This window comes from Odocoileus virginianus, chromosome 9 (genome assembly GCF_023699985.2).
Source record: "Odocoileus virginianus isolate 20LAN1187 ecotype Illinois chromosome 9, Ovbor_1.2, whole genome shotgun sequence".
Classification (NCBI taxonomy): domain Eukaryota; kingdom Metazoa; phylum Chordata; class Mammalia; order Artiodactyla; family Cervidae; genus Odocoileus; species Odocoileus virginianus.
Window position 1 is genome coordinate 65060563 of NC_069682.1, and position 18904 is coordinate 65079466.

Here is an 18904-nt window from a genome sequence, read left to right on the forward strand (position 1 = left end):
CCCTGGTGGCTCAGTGGTAAAAAAGCCGCCCACCAATGCAGGAAACCCAGGTTCGATTCCTGGGTCAGGAAGATTCCCTGGAGGAAGAAATGGCAACCCACTCCAGTATTCTTGCCTAGAGAACCCCATTGACAAAAGGTGCCTGGCGGGCTACAGTCCACGGGGTTGCAAAAGCCAAACATGACTTAGCAACAATAACAACCACTCTCTCCCCTGGTCCTACCTCCAAGCAGGAGTCCCGACCAGTGGTCCCACCTCTGACTCTTTCCGACGCTGGATTTCCTTAATTCTAGGGTTTGTAGAAGAGTTTCCAGACTTTCACTCCTCGGGACTCCAACACTTTCTGAGCAGACACTCTCCCTGTACTTTATCTCTACACGCATCTACGCCCCATCCAAATATCTATTCTTTCTAAAACTGCAATTCTTCCTAATTTCACCTAACTGAAAATCCCTTAGCGGTGTCTCACTGCCCTCAGGACAAACTCCTTACCAGGGCTGACATGCATGCAGGCGAAGTCGCTTCAGCTGTGTCCAACTCTTTGTGACGCTATGGACTGTAGTTGACCAGGCTCTTCTGTCCATGGGATTCTCCAGGCAAAAGAATACTGGAGTAGGTTGCCATGTCCGTCTCCTTCTCCACGGGATCTTCCTGACCCAGGGCTTACCAGGCCCCCAAAAATCTTGACCCTGGCTGCCCTCTCTGGTCTCAGGTTGGGTCACTACCTACCCTCTGTTCCCCACTCCCCACATCAGACATTCTGGAATCCTCACAGTTTGTCTTTCACTTCCAGGGCTGGGCTCATGCTATTTTCTCTGCCTTCCCCTGTCTAACTCCTTTTCATCTTTCATGTCTCAGTTTAGTCACCACTTCCTGACCAGCCTGTCTTGAAGCTTTGTGAGCTGCCCCTCCAGTGAATTCCCAGGGTCCCCCTGTCCGTCCTCCACTGGGCTGCAAACCCTCTCCCTGTCCCACGTCCCTGTTTCAGCCCACAGAGCCTGCCCAGCATGCAGGATGTCGAAGTAGCACCTTCTAATGGAAACCTAATGCGTGCCACATGCATCACTGCATTTTCTAATCGCTACATTTTAAAAAGCAACATAGAAATAGATGAAATTAATTTTTAAAGATTTTTTTCTTAATGAGCACCGTTTTTTAAGTCTTTATTGAACTTGTTACTGTACTGTTTCTGTTTTATGTTTTGTTTCTCTGGCCACGAGGCCTGTGGGAATCGTAGCTCCCTGACCAGGGATCAAACCATCATTGCCTGCCTTGGAAGGTGAAGCTTTTATCAATGGACCACCAGGGAAGTCCCTGATGAAGTTAATTTTTTTTAATTAATTAATTAATTTATTTATTTGGCTGCACTGTGTCTTAGTTGGTGCATATGGGATCTAGTTCCCTGACCAGGGTTCGAACCTGGGCCCCCTGCATCAGGAGCTCAGAGTCTTAACCACTGGACCACCAAGGAAGTCCCTGAAGTTAATTTTAATAGTACATTTTAACCCAATATTTCAAAAATTGTCTTATTTCAACATATAAGCCAGATAAAAATTTTGAGCCTTTGATTTTCTTCTAAGATTTTGAAATCTGGTGTGTGTTTTACACTCACAGTGCAGGGTCCGTGTGCTCAGTCATGTCCGACTCTCTGCCACCCCATGGACTATAGCCCGCCAGTCTCCACTGTCCACGGCCCATGGGATTTCTCAGGCAAGAAGACTGGAACGGGTTGTCATTTCCCTCGCTAGGGGATCTTCCTGACTCAGGGTTTGAACCCACGTCTCTTGCACCTCCTGCTTTGGCAGGCAGGTTCTTTACCAACTGCAACACCTCAGAAATCCTTTTACACAAGCACATCTCAGTTTGGAGCGGCCACATTTCAAGGGCTCAGTATCACCACGGGCTAGTGCAGTTTGGGAGGATGCTTAATGTTACTTGATCTATATCCTGCCCTGAGGACACTAATTCTGAGAAGTACTCACAGGCCTTCTATAAGAAAAGGAATTCTAAGTCACATAAGTCTTCAAAACACTGACAAAGTGAATCAGCTTTTATGCTTCCGGATCTCCCAGAGTCTTATCTGTGCTAGTATAACATGTGATATGAGAAATAGACCAGCGAGCATGGAGCATTTGCTCAACTCCTTTGAGCTCCAAGCTCTATTTTCACAAAGCATTTCTGGGGATTAGCGTCCAGTGGAATGTTCTGTAGTAAATGTTCGTTTAGCCACATCCCTGAATCAGTCAATCCCAGGATCTCCATGAGAAGAATTCAGAGTTCAGAAAGCCCTACCTCATGTGCCTCTGAGTCTGGCACTCAGGAAACCACACAAAACCTGAATATTGAATTGACTAATTAATTCAGGGAGATCGCAGAGGGCAGGGCTAGAATCAGTAAGCAAAAACTGCAGCATATCTGAGCACAAACAGGACAGCTTTGGGGGTTTTGAGTGTGTGTGTGTGTGTAACAGCTTAAAGCTAACTTGCCACATCTTCTTGGAAAATGCAGTAGGTAGCCTGATGAAATGACTTCTCCATCTAGGAGTGATCAAAGCTGGAGTTGTGGGGAGGTGGGGGAGGTGGAATCCACCCTAGCATCTCTAATTTCCCTCCTTTAGAACTAAACGAATAAAATAAAATCAAGAGAAAAGAAAGCAAAAAAATAAAAAACCCAGTGAGATAAGCACTTGAACTTTAGAGGAAATGATCAGATGGGCTTGCATGTTCTGGGCACTTTATGAAGGATACACTTTGGGATTCTGTAGGCTCAGTGAAGGGTCAGTTTACAGCCAAAGACCTTTTGATGACACAGGTTCTTGGTTTTTGTTTTGTGGGGGGTTTCGGCCATGCCCCTGGTTTCCTGACCAGGGATGGAATATGCAACTTCTGCCTTGGAAGCGTGGAGTCTTAACCATGGGACTGCCAAGGAAGTCCCAGAATTTTTGTTTTAATTCAGATTTTTGATCTGTTTTATACACAGTCAACATCTGGTCAGTGATGAATTGAATCAGTCAATCAATTAAAATATGTGTCTAGGGGTGTGGATAAGAGAATGATCTAGTTCTCTTAAAATTGTTTTTGTGGGACAAAACCAAGGAGGACCAATCTGCGCTGTTCAAAGTCACCAGGACAGTCATCAGGTCATGCTGAGGGCGAGGAGAGGGAGAAAGCACATGGGGCAGAGGTGTTTCAGGGGGCCGACCAATTCTGTTCCTTGACTGGATGAAGGTTATACAGATGGGTTAAGGCTCATCAAGTTGCCTACTTTGGATATGCATACTTTTCTATGCCTATGTTACACACTGGTAAGCAGTTTTATAAACTGCTTTTGTAATGACCGACTATTTTATCACACTAGGAGCAAAAGTGTGATTGTGATTAACCTAACTAAAATGATCAGGCCGGTCTGAGATTTGAGCTGAAGAGGAAGAGGTTAACCAACAGCCAGGTGTTTCTCATGGAGGCGCTGAGCAGCAGTTCTGCTGGCTCAGAGGGCAGTTAAAGGTTAGCCAAGCTGCAGAGGGGCCCTTAGCCATTGGCAAACAGGCAGCAGATGCATTCAGACCAACCTTAGAGCCTCCAGGTGCCCATCCGTAGGATACCTGGAAGAGCCTGGAAGCTGGGGGCTTTAAGGGTTGGAGTCTGGGCCCCCAGGCCATGCATGAAGCCTGACCCAAAGCAGGTCCTGAGTGGCATGTCCCTTTCCTTCCTCTTACCTGGATTTCAGGTATGGCAACCTTAGAAGTACCGAAGCCTTCTGCCAGAAGGGGTTGGAGTGCCAGCAAGGATCCCAGAGGTGGGCACAGCTGGGCTGAGTGAAAGGGGAAATGAAACCAACCCTTGCATGGCTCACATGTGCTCAAGCAACTGCAAAGAAGCCACCTGTGGTCAGTTGAAGGCATGGATGGGGCAGAAGGAGGGAGCTTCAGAGAAGTGGGGGAGGTGATGTGCCTTTCAGGTGACAGGGAGAGGGGAGGTTAAAAAAAAAAAGCAGCAGTTGAGAATAACAGGCAACACATCATGGGGTGTGGGTAGGGGGCAGAGGTAGGTTTCAGGAGGTGGAGATAAAAGGGTCAAAGGAAACAGCAGTTTGTAATGGGCAACACAAATGTGGTACAGAGGAAAGACAGCCTGGACTTAGAGCAGTGTTGGCAAAACACATAACCATGGAGTTCTCTCAGCTGTGAAAATGGGACAATAATAGTTCCTTCCTCTTGGGGTTGTTAAGAGCACAAAATCAGTTGATGCGTGAAAAGGGGTTGTGCAAATCTTGTGGCTGCTGTTCACGACAATAAGGGTATTGGTGATAATATGGTAGGGAGACACTTCTGATTCTAAAGAGACTTCTGATTGACTGGAGAGACAACAACAATCGGAAACCTAGAGGGGAGGGGAGGGGAAAAGCAGAGAGACCCTCTAGCAGAGGCGCTCTTAACAGGGGTGCACTTGAACTTCTATGCAAAATGCTGTATTTAAGAGTATCTGTGAATCCCTTGTATGTTATTTGTTGCTTGTAAATGGAGCATAGCCTTTAAAAATTGTGAATCACTATATCATAAACTTGTAACTTAATATTGTATAGCAATTATATATTTTTAAGAACTTTTAGATAAATAAAAAATAAAACACTAAAAAAAAAGAGTATATGCAAACTACTACATTTATTTATTTTTATTTATTTTTTTTAAACTACTACATTTAGAATGGACAAACAACCAGGTGCTAAGGTATAGCATGGTGGATTATATCCAAACTCCTGGGATAAACCATAACAGAAAAGAATATTTAAAAAGAAATGTATATGTGTGTGTAACTGAGTTATTTGCTATACAGCAGAAATTAGAACATTATAAATCAACTATACTTCAATTAAAAAAATATAAAAAGTTTTTTTATGGAGAGGGAGGTGGGAGGGGGGACTGGGATGGGGAATACATGTAAATCCATGGCTAATTCATATCAATGTATAACAAAAACTACTGTAATGATGTAAAGTAATTAGCCTCCAACTAATAAAAATTAAAAAAATATATATATAAAAAGTTTTTTTAAAAGAGTATATGTGGGGTTTTTTGGAGGGAGAGGGCCCATAGACCACATTCTCAAAGGGGTCTAGGACCTCTCCCTGTAGTTTAAGGATAACTAATCTAGAGAACTGAAGGCTTAGGAGAGAGAAGCACATGAAATAAATGGGCCACCATCATCCATGGATGGAGTGAGCCATCTCCATGACCTAAGGCAGCGGTTTAGGGGATAGAGGAGAGTCTAGAAAAAAGAGACAGGATTTCCCCGGTGGTTCTTTGGTTAAGACTCAAGCTTCCACTGCTGGAGGGCACGGGTTTGATCCCTGGCTGGGGAAGTTCTGCATGCCAGAAGACACAGCCAAAAAGAAGTAACGATTATACAAGCCACCTTTCCTGATCATGGTGCATTAAAATTAAGGACTAACAATAATTTTAAAATAAGTAAATGAAATAAAAAGAAGAGGCAAAGGAGAGCGAGTTTGTTGGAATGAAGACTCAGAGGAAAAAGCCAGCTCACAGTGCGGATGGAAAGGCGGGGAGGGGAAACTCAATTTTCAGTGCGGCCCAGGGAAGGCAGCAGAGACTGCTGGCTGAAGGCTGAGTGAGTGGGTGATGGGCAAGCCGCCCAACCCAGCAGCTGAAGTTTGGGAAAATTAGTGGGGCAGAATGCAGATGGGGGCAAGATCCTGATCACAGATATGAACTTAGATCTTCTCAGTATGTAATTGATGTTTAAAGCAGCAAGAGTAAATGAGACAGTGAGTCGGGAGAACACAGAGGAGAGGTCTGAAGATTAACCTTGACTGTGTGTCTGGGAACTGTGAAAGGACTGAGTGGAGAAATTCTTTCCATTTGCCTGGTGTGTGATGGGAAAAAACTGTCAGCCAGTGGACACTGTTCTCCATCCGAAATACTTCTGGCTCTCAAGAAGAGTACTCTGCCAAGGGGAGGGACTCTTAATTATTGGCTCCATGGCTATTTTAGGGACCCCTCCACCCCCATAGAGTAGGGTGAGCTGAGACTTTGCTATCCGACAGCTGGGGGTTTGTATCCTGATTTGACCATTTCATTCATTCATTCACACAAAAAATATCTCTTAAGCATTCTCTACATGCCCAACTTCCTACCAGGTGCTTTTAAGCAACAAGGAGTAAGAGATGACTCTTGGGCTCAAAAGTCTTACCTCTGCTTGAGGAAATGGACAATGACAGTAGCAAATGATAGGTGCTGGCGACATGTTGCTATGAGAACAGACAGGAAAGGTGCTCATACTTCGCCAAATTTTAGTCTCCTTATCTGCAAAATGGGAATCGTGTCACCACTCTAGGGAGTTTTCTGGCATATCCCAGGCCCCCACTTGATACACAAAGGAGCTCACTGTAGCCCAAGACTCATTAAATTTATTCAACAAATATTAATTGAGCATCCATAGGTGCCAGGCACTGCTGTAGATACTAGAAATTTGGCATTAAACTGAACAGATAAATAGAGTAGTCAAAAAAATCTCACTGAAAAGGAGATATTTTAGTAAAGATCTGAAAGAAGTGAGAAAGTAGGCCATGGAGATATTTGGGGGAAGGATATCCCAGGCAGAAAGATCTACAAGTGTAAGGGTGCTAAGGCTGGAGGGTGAGTGGTAGGGAGCCAGTGAGGCTGGGGCGGGGTGATGGAGGTGAGGAGCACCAGCAGATGACGTCAAGGGACCAGGCAGGGGGCGGGGGTGGGCAGGGGAAGACCATGGGGGCCTGGGTAAGGACTTTGACTTTTATCCTGAGCGAGACGGGAGAGATTGGAGGGGTTTCAGCAGACAAGTGACAGAATTTCACATTTTTCAAAGGATCACGGTTTTAAAAGATCCCTTATTCTGAGGATGTCCTACAGGAAGACAAACACAGAAGAAGGGAGATGATGGAGGCTAAACCAGGTGGAGATGATGGAGGCTTGGGCTAAAAGGGAAGCCGAGAGAACGGGGAGAGAGGTTTAGCCTCTGGATATTTAAGGTCATGCCCATGGGACTTGCTGACAGGTTGGATACGGGTGATGTGGGGGATGTGAACAAGAGAAAGAGCCAAGGACATGGACTTCCTAGTGGAATAGTGATTAAGAAATCGTCTTTCCAAAAAAAAAAAAAAAAAATCATCTTTCAATACAAGGTACTTGGCTTTGATCCCTGATCAGGGAAATGACATACTATAAGCTGCAGGGCAACTAAACCCGAGGGGCCACGGCTACAAAAACCCACAGGCTACAATGAAGACCCAGGGAAGCCAAAAGGGGAAAAAAAGCCAAAAAAAAAAAAAAAGGAAGTTTGACTCAGAGGTTTGACCTGAGGCATTGACTGTGAGGAGTTGAAGACCAAGGGAGCGGCGGGTTAGGGGTTGGGTGAGAAAGAAATTTGGTTAGAGGTGTGTTTACGAAGCTCATTGGAAGGAATTCCCTAGTAGTCCAGTGGTTAGGACTCGGCGCTCTCACTGACAAGGGTGTGGATTTGATCCCTGATCAGAGATAGTGGGTAGGCAGCTGGATATATAAATGTGAGGCCAGAGCAGTGGTGTGAGTTGGCCAAGGCCCTGACTACTGATATGAACTCAGGACTTGTCAGTATGTAACTGGTACTTAGGGCTTCCCTGGTGGCTCAGAGGTTAAAGAGCCTGCCTGCAGCGCAGGAGACTTGGGTTCGATCCCCGAGTCAGGAAGATCCCCTGAAGAAGGAAATGGCAACCCACTCCAGTATTCTTGCCTGGAGAATCCCATGGACGGAGGAGCCTGGTAGGCCCCAGTCCATGGGGTCGCAAAGAGTCAGACACGACTGAGCAACTTCACTTCACTTCAACTGGTAGTTAAAGCCACAAGTTGAATGAGATAGGAAGAAAGGAGGTCTGAGGACAGAGTTCAGGAATTCTCTAACATCCAGCAATCTCAGTCTCACCTGCTTTCATTTGGGGTTTCCAAGGCTCAACTTGGATATTCTACAAGGTTTTGTGCAAATATTTTCTGTCTCCCAGTTCTCAATACTCATGTACAACAGGAAGGGGGAAATTCCCCCGGAGGAACAAAAGTCAATTTAAAATAGATTGTGTTGCCATTTCCCCCCAAATAACAGAAGAGCCAAGCTCTGGGTCTGATGGGAAATTTGGAGTCTTTGTTATTGTTCATTGCTAAGTCATGTCTAGCTCTTTGCGACCCCATGGACTGCAGCACACCAGACTTTCCTGTCCTTCACCATCTCCCGAGTTTTTGCTCAAACTCATGTCCATTGAGTCTGTGATGCTATCCATCATCATTGGAATCTTTAGCTTTCTGCCATCAAACCCTTCAGGCCGGGCTTCCAAAGAAGAGTCTGCCTGGCTTCCTAGCCCTGTGGGTTCTCTAATGAGGTTCCTAGACCGTTGTCTTGAAACTGATGGTTTACTTGTCTAGCTCCCCTTCTGGACTGTGGGGTCCTCCAGGTGAAGGCCCTATCTCATTCACCCCAAGACTAGTACCAGAACCTGGCACTAAACATGCATCAGGAAATGCTAGCAGACCCTAACCACATTGCAGAAACCAAGGAGGATAATCCAGCTCCCAGGCTCTGGGTGTCTTTCACCCCAATCAGAGTCTGTTCTGTCGAACTCCTTCTCTGACACCTGCAGCTGAGTCCTGGAAAGGTAGAGATAGATCCTGCAGGGCTGGACTTGACCCTTTGGGAAGAGAATATTCCCTGGGGGCCTGGATAAGCCATCCCGAAAAACAAGTTCTCTGAGTCAATCCTTCTGCGAGTTATGGATGGAAAGTCCCCAGAGCCCTGGAGGGGAGGTTGAGGCAGCCCGTGGTGTCTGAGAAGCAAAGAGGGGTGTCTGCTCCAAAGGGACCTGCTTCTTTACCTGATCCAGAATTCCTGGTGAAAGTGTTAGCCGCTCATTCGTGTCTGACTCTTTGTCACCCCACGGACTGTAACCCACCAGGCTCTTCTGTCTATGGGATTCTCCAGGCAAGGATGCTGGAGTGGGTTGCCATTTCCTTCTCCAGGGGATCTTCCCAACCCAGGAATCGAACCCGGGCCTCCTGTATTACAGGCAGATTCTTTACCGTTTGAGCCACGATTCCTGGTATACCAGCTCAGTTGTGCCATCACTTTGTCCAAGGAATGGAATGATCCAAAGGCCCTCTTCTAGACTAGACATAAGTGTGTCTTCTCCGTCATAAAACAGACAAACACACACAAAAACCCTCATAACCTCAGGTTACTCTGGTTCCTGCACTGCATTCCTTGTGTATAACTAAACCTCTTCAACAACTTGCCTAAACTTGTAATCCTTTACTTCCTCTCTCAGGCCCATCCCTAAAATTAGACCCTCCCAGATGACCTCATCTAGTCTAGTCACTTCAGGTACCACTTCCAGTCCCTCTCCTGAGCTCCAAACCCATGTATCCAACTGTCTACCAGATATCTTGACCAGGTTACCCCACAGGCATTTCAAATTTGAATGTACAGGGTGGAATTCATCATCTTTCCCTCAAACTAGGTCATTCCCCAGTGTTCCCGAACCTTTGTGAGTGGCACGCCCATCCATAGCCTGGATTCCTCCCCTCTCACTTTCTCTGACATGTATAACTGACACCTGATACATCAACCCTCTGTCAAGAGTATCCTTCAAATGCACATCCACGCCTTTCCACCTTCATGGCTCTTCTGCTGACGAGGGCCAGAATTGCTGTCATTTTTGCCTAGGTGATGGCATTAGCCTTCTTAACTGTGGCCTAACAAGCCTCTCCTCCTGATTTTTTCAAATCCATTTTCTATACTGTAGGTAACATTTACTAAAACAAATACGACTGGACCCCTGGTGGTCCACTAGTTAAGATTCCGTGCGTCCACTGCAGGGGACTCGGGTTGAGTACCTGGTCAGGGAAGTAAAATCCAAGAGGCTGCACGTCATGGGCCCAAAAAATGGAAAAAAAAATTTTTTTTAATGCAGATGATTATGTTCTCCCATTGCTTACCACTCATCAGTGGCTCCGCATTGCTCTCAGGATAGATTGTAAACTTCTTAACCAACAAAAAACACCCTGCATGAGTTGGGCCTTGCTTACCCCTTCAGCCTCACCTCTCACTACCCTTTCTCTCAGTCTACCTCTCAGCCACACTAGTGTAATTCAGGGGTCTTACAAACCCCACTCTGGGATTCCCAAGTCTTTATTTCATCTGTTCTCCGGGCCTCTAGTGGTCATCTCCCTCACCGTGTTCTCTGTCTTCCCTAACTTTCACTGGCTAGCTTCTGCTCCCACTCGTAAGGCAGGCCTCAGGTTTGAACGTCATTTACAGAAGGCTTTGTCTGACTCCTCAGTTCTGGCATGACAGCATCCCTAAAGGGCTCCTGTAGCAAACATGCTATGCATTATCCCCAAAGCATTTAACAGAGTAAGTGGAACGACTTGTTCTCTTGTCTGTCCTACCTACCAGGCCTGAGCTCCTTGAGGGAAGGGACCTTGTCTGTCTAATTTATGGCTAAATCCTTGGCACCAGGCACCTGGTTCATAGGCGTTGTGATATTTATGTGTATGTGTGTGTTATGCAGGAAAGCCAGGGAAGGGGCAGATGCCATGCGTACCTGGGGGGAAGAGGGACAGATAATCACAGAAATAGATCTTGGCAGACTCCAGAGAGATAGCCACTAATGGGATGGGGAGGAAGGGATCAATTCAACAGGCTCTAAAGATTTGAGCTGCTTGACTAGGAAGGGGCTGGATAGACCAATTCACCAAGCAGAGACCACAGAAGGGAAGGGTAGATCCAGGTGAAAAGGACTGAGGGGACCATCAAGGGAACACACGCAGTAGTTTGTGTGTGTTAGTCACTCAGTCATGTCCAACTCTTTGCAACCCCCATGGACTGTAGCCCACCAGGCTCCTCCGTCCATGGGATTCTCCAGGCAAGAATACTGGAGTGGGTTGCCATTCCCTTCACCAGGGGATCTTCCCAACCCAGGGGTCCAACCTGGGTCTCCTGCATTGCAGGCAGATTCTTTACCCTCTGAGCCACCAGGGAAGGGCAGATGGGTGAATGTTTCTGTAGCTCCAAAAAGAAGTCAAGCCTTGAGATACCCATTTGACAGGCTCTCTGTAGGAGTCAGCATAGAGTCTATAAAGCTTCCAGGAGGAGGGTGGATAGAGAGAAAAGAAGATTGAGGACAGAAGTTGTGGGCATGCTGACATTGTGCTGGGAGAAGAGGAGGAGGCAGAAATAATGGCATTTGCAGACGTAGGAGGAAAACCAAGAGAATTCATGGTCACTGGAACCAAATGGAAAGGACCCAAAGAATATGCCCAGCATCACTGAGTACTGCGGGAAGGTGGAGGAGAATAAAGCTAACCTATTTGCAAACTAGGAAGTCTCTGATTAGAATGGAAGTCAGATCAACACCATTTAAAGGGTTGTAATATAAGGGCTTATAATCCAATTATAAGGCAGAAAAGGCAGCAAGCATGGACTATCCTTTCCAAATACTTCAAGCATGCCAAGAGAAGCAGTGACCTAAGGACCTTCAGAGGCAGCACAGGAATTAAGAGACTGTGGGCTCTATAGTAACACCTCTTGGGTTCAAATCATTGCCCCACAACTTAATAACTGTGTGACCAATTAACTTAATCTTCCTAAGCCTCAGTTTCCTGGTTTGTAAAATGATGAAACTAGTAGTATCAGCTTGATAAAGGTTATTGTGAGGATTAAGTAAGATAATGTACGGGAAGCACTTAGTCCAGGGGAGAGCACGTGGGAAGTAATCGATTAATGTGAGAGATTATTTTTAACAAGGTCAAGAAAGAAAGCTGAGAGGGGGGAATAAGTGGAGAAGTTGCCAGGTAGGAGGGAGAGAAAATGCTGAAGGTGGAAGAGATGGGATGTAGGGGTCCAAGAGTTTGTTAAGGGCATGGGCAGGTATATTTCTTCTGAACCTGATCTTGGCAAAGCTCTTGCCTGCTGGTTATTTTATTATTATCATTTTAAATATTTTGGCCAATCTGTGTGGCATGTGGGATCGTAATTCTCCCACCAGGGATCGAACCCAAGCCCCCTGCACTGGGAGCTCAGAGTCTTAACCACTGGACCACCAGGGAAGTCCCGTTTCTTTTTCTTTGTTTCGATAACCCCTGCTGGTTATCGAGCAGGGCTGTCGTCTCTTTTCCATCTTCTTGGGAGAGTCATGCTGAGTCAGCCTGGGGTTGCACTCACCCCCAGAATTATCCAGGATTTCCTGGAGCCCCAGTTCCCGCCTCTTTGCCGCCCCCAGCCTGCTGGTGCTGTATGTGGAGGTGGCTGGACCCGAGGGGCAGCAGGATGTCCCAGCAGCATACGTGTGAGAGGGAGATTCAGGGACAGCTGCTGTCCTAAGTTCTCCTAGGGCAGTACCCTGGTCACAAGTCAATATCCTGCTGTCCCCTTCAAGGGCTGCCTCCTCAGTTATTCCAAACGACCTCCCAACCCCGTGCTTATTGATGCTTCTGAGACACTTGCAGTAGCCTCCATGGGCCTCCTGCTTAATCTGCGTGTCTCCAGCATCAGCTCTGCCAAACTCTCCCCTACCATGCTGCCCATGGTTTGTCTCACACCTCCTCAAAACCCCATGACAGCTCGCCCTGCGGGAGCTCCGCCGTCACCAAGGGAGGCATCCCCACCTGCCCGGCCTCCTTCTCTGGTTTATCTTCACAGGTGCCCTCTGCTCCGTCCTGACCAAAGCTGTCCCTGCCCAGGATGCTCAGCCTTGGCCCAGCTGGCTCTTCTTCCTGCAGCACCGTCCTTTTTCTCCCACAGGCTGCCTCCACATCTTTAGAGAATGGCATCCGACCAGAAGTCTCTCATATTGCCCGCCCTGCCACCCCTGGTGAGTTGAACACCTCCTTCCCAGTGTTCCCATAGCAACCAGTAGCTGGCCATCTCCGCCATGTTATTCTTCGTACCTTATGGTAACAGTTGGGGAATATGTTTATCTTGTTATCAAACTAAGAACTTCTCCAACAAAAGGATTTGGTCTTATTAATATCTGTGTCCCCAGGGCGTAGCATAGTACCTATCTATCACACATATAGCCTGTGTATGTGTGTGTGTGTGTGTATGTGTGTGTCCTCAGTCGGTCAGTTGTGCCTGACTCTGTGCAACCCCATGGACTATATAGACTGCTAGGCTCCTCTATTCATGGGATTCACCAGGCAAGAATATTGAAGTGGGTTGCCATTTCCTCCTCCAGGGGATCTTCCCTACCCAGAGATTGAATCTGCGTCTCCTACATCTCCTGTATTGGCAGGAAGATTCTTTACCACTGAGCCACCTGGGAAGCCCCTGCATATAACCTATATACTCCCTCATTTCTTGGGGAATAGTGGTGGAATGAATACATGTCCTCATCACAGAAAAGATATCTTCTGGCAGGAAGACAAAGTAAGACTGTGAAAGTAGATTCCCCACTTGACCATGCTCCTACGTCTTTATCGTCTGTCCTCCTGTGGCTCAGCTGGTAAAGAATCTGCCTGCAGTGATTGGAGACCTGGGTCTGATCCCTGGATTGGGCAATGCGGGAGACCTGGGTTTGATCCCTGGGTTGGGAAGATCCCCTGGAGAAGGGAAAGGCTACCCACTCCAGTATTCTGGCCTGGAGAATTCCATGGACTATATAGTCCATGGGGTCACAAACAGTCAGACCCAACTGAGAGACTTTCACTTCTCATTCCACGACTCCAGGGCTGCCAGCTTTTCTGTTGCTCCTCTCCTTTTTTTTTTTTTTTTAATTTTTGTTGTTGTTGTTGTTCCTCTCCTTTTTTATTCCACAAAATTTAACCTTTGCTGGGCCATTACCAACAGGCAAAGGGTGTGTCTAGTTGTTACTGCAATGGCCAGCCTGGGTGTCCTTTCTGGGGTATCAAGCAGGTTCTATTTTGAGCATCATCTAAGTCTTGAAAGGGCAGCAGGTCCTTAGGCAAGGCACAGATAGGAAAGGAGAACTAGAAGATGTTGCTGCCCAAGAATTGCCAGTCGAGGCTATGCCAACATCCAAGATTAAAACTCTAGGGGGCATCCAGGTGCCATAACAAGAGGGGCCCAGATCCAGGACCAAAAGAAAACAGAGGCCTTGAGAGTGCGCAGGAGCCGAGTGTAGATTAGGACTTGGTATAACGTAGAGTTCTTGGTCTTTAGTGACCCATCAGACCTCCATGAAGCAAAAAGGGGAATTTATTTAAAGGCACAGGATCTGGGGAAATAAAGCCTCAAGAGATACTAGGAACTGAGGACCCTGAACTCCATCAGGGCCTTCTCTTCTCTTCCTTCTCTCTTCCTTGCCCCCAGCTCTCTCTGGCCCTTTTGGCAGAAAATACCAGCAGGGCAGCTTTCTGATTTACATACTGCAGATCCATCTGCAGGAAGAGAGACCAAACCACTTTCTCTTTCTTGGCTCCAAAGTCTCAAGGAAGTTCATCTGAGTGGCTCAGCTTGGGTCACACAACTGTAGCCAGAGGGACAACATCATATTTGTACATTTGTGTACACTATGCAGAAGCACAGGTTCCCTGAAAAGCAAAAGCTGTTCAGACAACCCTAGACATGTTCAGTTCTGGGAGCCAAGACTTGGGTTAAGGCAACAAGAACAATCCCATGCAAGTCAGAAGCAAATGACTATGGGCTGTATCTTGGGTGACCATCTAGAACAAGAAGCCTGAGTGCTGGTCATTCCAAAGAGCCCAGTCTTAAGAAGCACTCTGGGAAAGAAAAAAAAAAAGATTTCTGGGCTTACATACATTTTGGAGATGCTTCCTGCCATGTGCATCAGCATATGGACGACTCTGGGAAGTCTCGTGAGGAAAGACCTGTTTAACTTTAAATCATAACAATGTATGTATTTGTATATGGAGCCCTTCTTTTAGTGGAATATTGATAAATCATCTACCTCTCACATTGGAAACAGGCCTACAACATCAGCTGTCATCTGCTAGTTATTTTTACAGGGGTTAGGATGGCCCATGAGTGAGCAGTCTTGATTTAAAAAGTAATGTTTCCCAAGCCTCATTTGTTTCCCTCTAACCTTTCTGGAGTTTGTCTTATATGTTCCCTCTGTGCCATTCCTTCACATTGTTATTTAAATCAATCAACTTTTTTAAAAGCCCCATTCCAAACAGAGATTCCTTAAAATCATGGATTTGATGTGATGGTTAAAATTTTTTTCTCATACACATGGAAATACATATACATAATCATTAAAATTAAGATGTCTATACAGGCATTATCTATAGTTTTCTCAAGTGCTAGGGGTGGGTGGACCATATCGTGGGGACACCAGATTGAAGTATCAGGAATCAGAGAGGGGCCAGGTGGCCTTGAGTAAGACAGCCAACCTCAAAGCACCATCATCACGCATTCTGGCAGGGAAGTTCAGCCTCCAACAAAGGTGCCCAGATAGCTGCATGTTTGTGCATGGGGACTGTGCTCGTGTGCCCTTTTAGCATGTCTGTTGTGTTTTCATGGCTATTCTGATCTTCCTTGGAGGTACCTGGGAAATAAATGCAGATTCTCCCTGGCTTTGGAGGGTGGTGGTGGAGAAGTGTTAGGAGGCACTGTCTGCCTTAAAGCACTCCTCAAATTACTTTGGCCTTACAGTAGCAAACAAGTAGAAGTCACATACCTCACCTGGTGGCCTGCAATTGATCCCAAGATGGAAAGACTATGATGAAAGAATCCAAAAGCAAGGTGAAACTGGTTCTGGCAACTTGCTTGAGAGAGAGAACATAGCTTTGGAGGTAGGAGGACCCGAGTGTCAATCCAAAACTCACCACTTACTAGTTGTATTCTCCAACAGCTTAAAAAAAAGAAAAAATCTCTTAAAATTCTACACTTACGGTTCTTCCCTAGTGGTACAGTGGATAAGAATCCACCTGCCAATGCAGGGCAAGTGGGTTCCATCCTTGCTCCAGGAAGATTCCACATGCCATGGAGCAACTAAACCCACGTGATCTAGGCCTGAAAGCCACAACCGCTGAGGCCACGCACCACAACTACTGAAGCTCGTGAGCCCTAGAGCTTCTGCTCCTCAAAAAGAGAAGCCACCACAATGAGAAGCCCTTGCACCACAATGAAGAGTAGCCCCTGCTTGCCCCACAACTAGAGAAAGCCCATGCGCAGCAACGAAGACCCAGCACAACCGAAAGTAAATAATTAAAAATTTTCCACCCTTATCATCATTGTCCAGATAAGGAAACTGGGACTCAGAGGAGTTAAGCAACTTGCCTGATGTCATGGAGTTAATAAAGAAGGAGTATATATATGACTATATATATGTGTGTGTGTGTGTGTGTGTATACATAAAATGGGATCTCTGCTAAATTCTCTCAAGAGGTTCCTCCTTCTGAAACTATATATAAACAGATAATAATATATAAGTATATGTTTAAAAACATGTCAATATTATAGAGCAGAACTCAAAACTAGATTGGTTTGACTTCCATGTGTGGTCCTAACCACTGCACTACCCTCCTTTCATTCCCTCATTGATCACATGCCTCTTCTGTAGGATCTCTGGCTGGGTGCTGGGGATCAAGTGCTAAGCAAGACAGACAAGGTCCCAGCCCTCACAGACCTGGCATTCGGTAGGGCAGAGAGACATAAAATCACCAGTTACCACCATTACTAACCTAATAAAAGTTGTGACAAGTGTCACAAAGGAAAAGGATACTCAATGAAGGGGGCACTTGATCTTGGTCAGGAAGGAGGAGTCAGGGACTGTGGAACGGAGAAAATAATATTAAGATTGAGCTTTGAAGCATTCACAAGCATTAATTTTTTCCAATGAATTAGAATTAAAGTGTTTGCCACTAGATATGATTTCAACAGTCCATGAATGAACACTTTTCATAGTTTATTTGTAGATAATTTCATAAACTTATTATTTCATAGATATTATTACTTAGGATGAAACTAAAGAAAGAAGAGGGATGAATTAAAACATTAAGTACAGTAATTCCCCTACATTCGCGTGACTTCCATTCTGAGAGCACATTCGTGAGTCCAACAAAGTTAGCCTAGGTATCCAACTAACATCATTGGCTATATAGCACTGTCCTGTAACAGGTTTATAATACTTTTCACACAGTAACAGAATCACTGCAGATGGTGACTGCAGCCATGAAATTAAAAGACGCTTACTCCTTAGAAGGAACGTTATGACCAACTAGATACCATATTAAAAAGCAGAGACATTACTTTGCCAACAAAGGTCCGTCTGGTCGAGGCTATGGTTTTTCCAGTGGTCATGTATGGATGTGAGAGTTGGACTGTGAAGAAAGCTGAGTGCTGAAATATTGATGCTTTTGAACTATGGTGCTGGAGAAGACTCTTGAGAGTCCCTTGGACTGCAAGGAGATCCAACCAGTCCATTCTAAAGATCAGTCCTGGGTGTTCATTGGAAGGATTGATGCTGAAGCTGAAACTCCAGTACTTTGGCCACCTCATGCGAAGAGTTGACTCATTGGAAAAGACCCTGATGCTGGGAGGGTTTGGGGGCAGGAGGAGAAGGGGACGACAGAGGATGAGATGGCTGGATGGCATCACCGACTCGATGGACATGAGTTTGAGTAAACTCCAGGAGTTTGTGATGGACAGGGAGGCCTGGCGTGCTGCGATTCATGGGGTCGCAAAGAGTCAGACACAAGTGAGCGACTGAACTGACTGACTGACTGTAACAGGTTTATAATACTTTTCACACAGTAACACATAACAAACAAACACAAAAAATAAAACATTAAAACAAATTATTTATTTTGTTGTTTTTGATTGTACTGGGTCTCTGTTGCTGCCTGCAGGCTTTCTCTAGACGCGGAGAGTGGGGGCTACTCTCCAGAAGCGATACTCTCATTGTGGTGGCTTCTCTTATTGCGCAGCACAGGCTCCAGGCATTCGGGCTTCAGTAGTTGTGGCACAAAGGCCCAGTGGCTCCACAGTATGTGGGATCTTCTCGGACTCGGGAATGAACCTGTGTCCCCTGCACTGACAGGCGGATTCCAATCCACTGCACCACCAGGATACAGAAATATCCAAGAAAATGTTCTTTTTTATCTTACAGGATAGCACCGTGAAAGGTACAGTGATACAGTACAACAGCTGGCATACAGGGGCACCTTTGCATCTTTGAAAGTTCACAACTTGAAGGTTCATATGCAGCAATAATAATACAGGAAGTGGTAATAAATAATAGAAAAATTCACAAGGGTCACGCTTGAATTAAGCCAGTTATTCAGGATCTTGGCAGCTACTTTAAGAACTCTGAACTTTGTCCTAAGATGAGAGAAGTTGTGGGAAAGCATAATGGTTAGACCTGGTGTTGAAAGAGCACTTCGTCTACTGCTGCAGAGTAACTGTGAGACGGCCAAAAGGGAAGTAGGGATTCCTGTTAGGAATGTATTGTAAGAATTCAAGCAAGAGATAATGCACACTTCACAGGTGTGTGGGTGAGGGAGAGAGGCTTGAAGCAATGCAATCAGCTGGACTTGAGAAATGGAGAGGAAGGTGTTCAGGGTGGAGCTTTTCTAGCTTCGGGGCTTACCAGGTGGCTCAGAAGTAAAGAATCCACCTGCCAAATGCAGGAGATACAGGTTGGCTCCCTGGGTGGGGAAGATCCCTTGGGGGAGGAAATGGCAATTCACTCGAATATTCTTGCTTAAAGAACGCCTGGCAGGCTACAGTCCATGGGGTCGCAGAATGGGATAGGATTTAGCGATTCAGCTCGCCGGCATGGTGGAGGAAGAAGGCAAGATAAGCCTTGGAGAAACCTGTGAGGTATCCAAATGTAGATGTCAGGAAGGTTAGTAGGTTATTTATCTCTGACACTTGGACTTCCGTGGTGGCTCAGATGGTAAAGAATC

General features: G+C 46.0%; 1 non-coding gene across 1 annotated transcript; it reads right to left on the bottom strand.

The window, feature by feature from the left end:
- Window positions 1-1398: 1398 nt before the first annotated feature.
- TRNAR-CCU (transfer RNA arginine (anticodon CCU)) lies at window positions 1399-1471 on the bottom strand. The gene has a single exon. It is a non-coding gene; the product is annotated as a tRNA-Arg (tRNA).
- Window positions 1472-18904: the final 17433 nt, after the last annotated feature.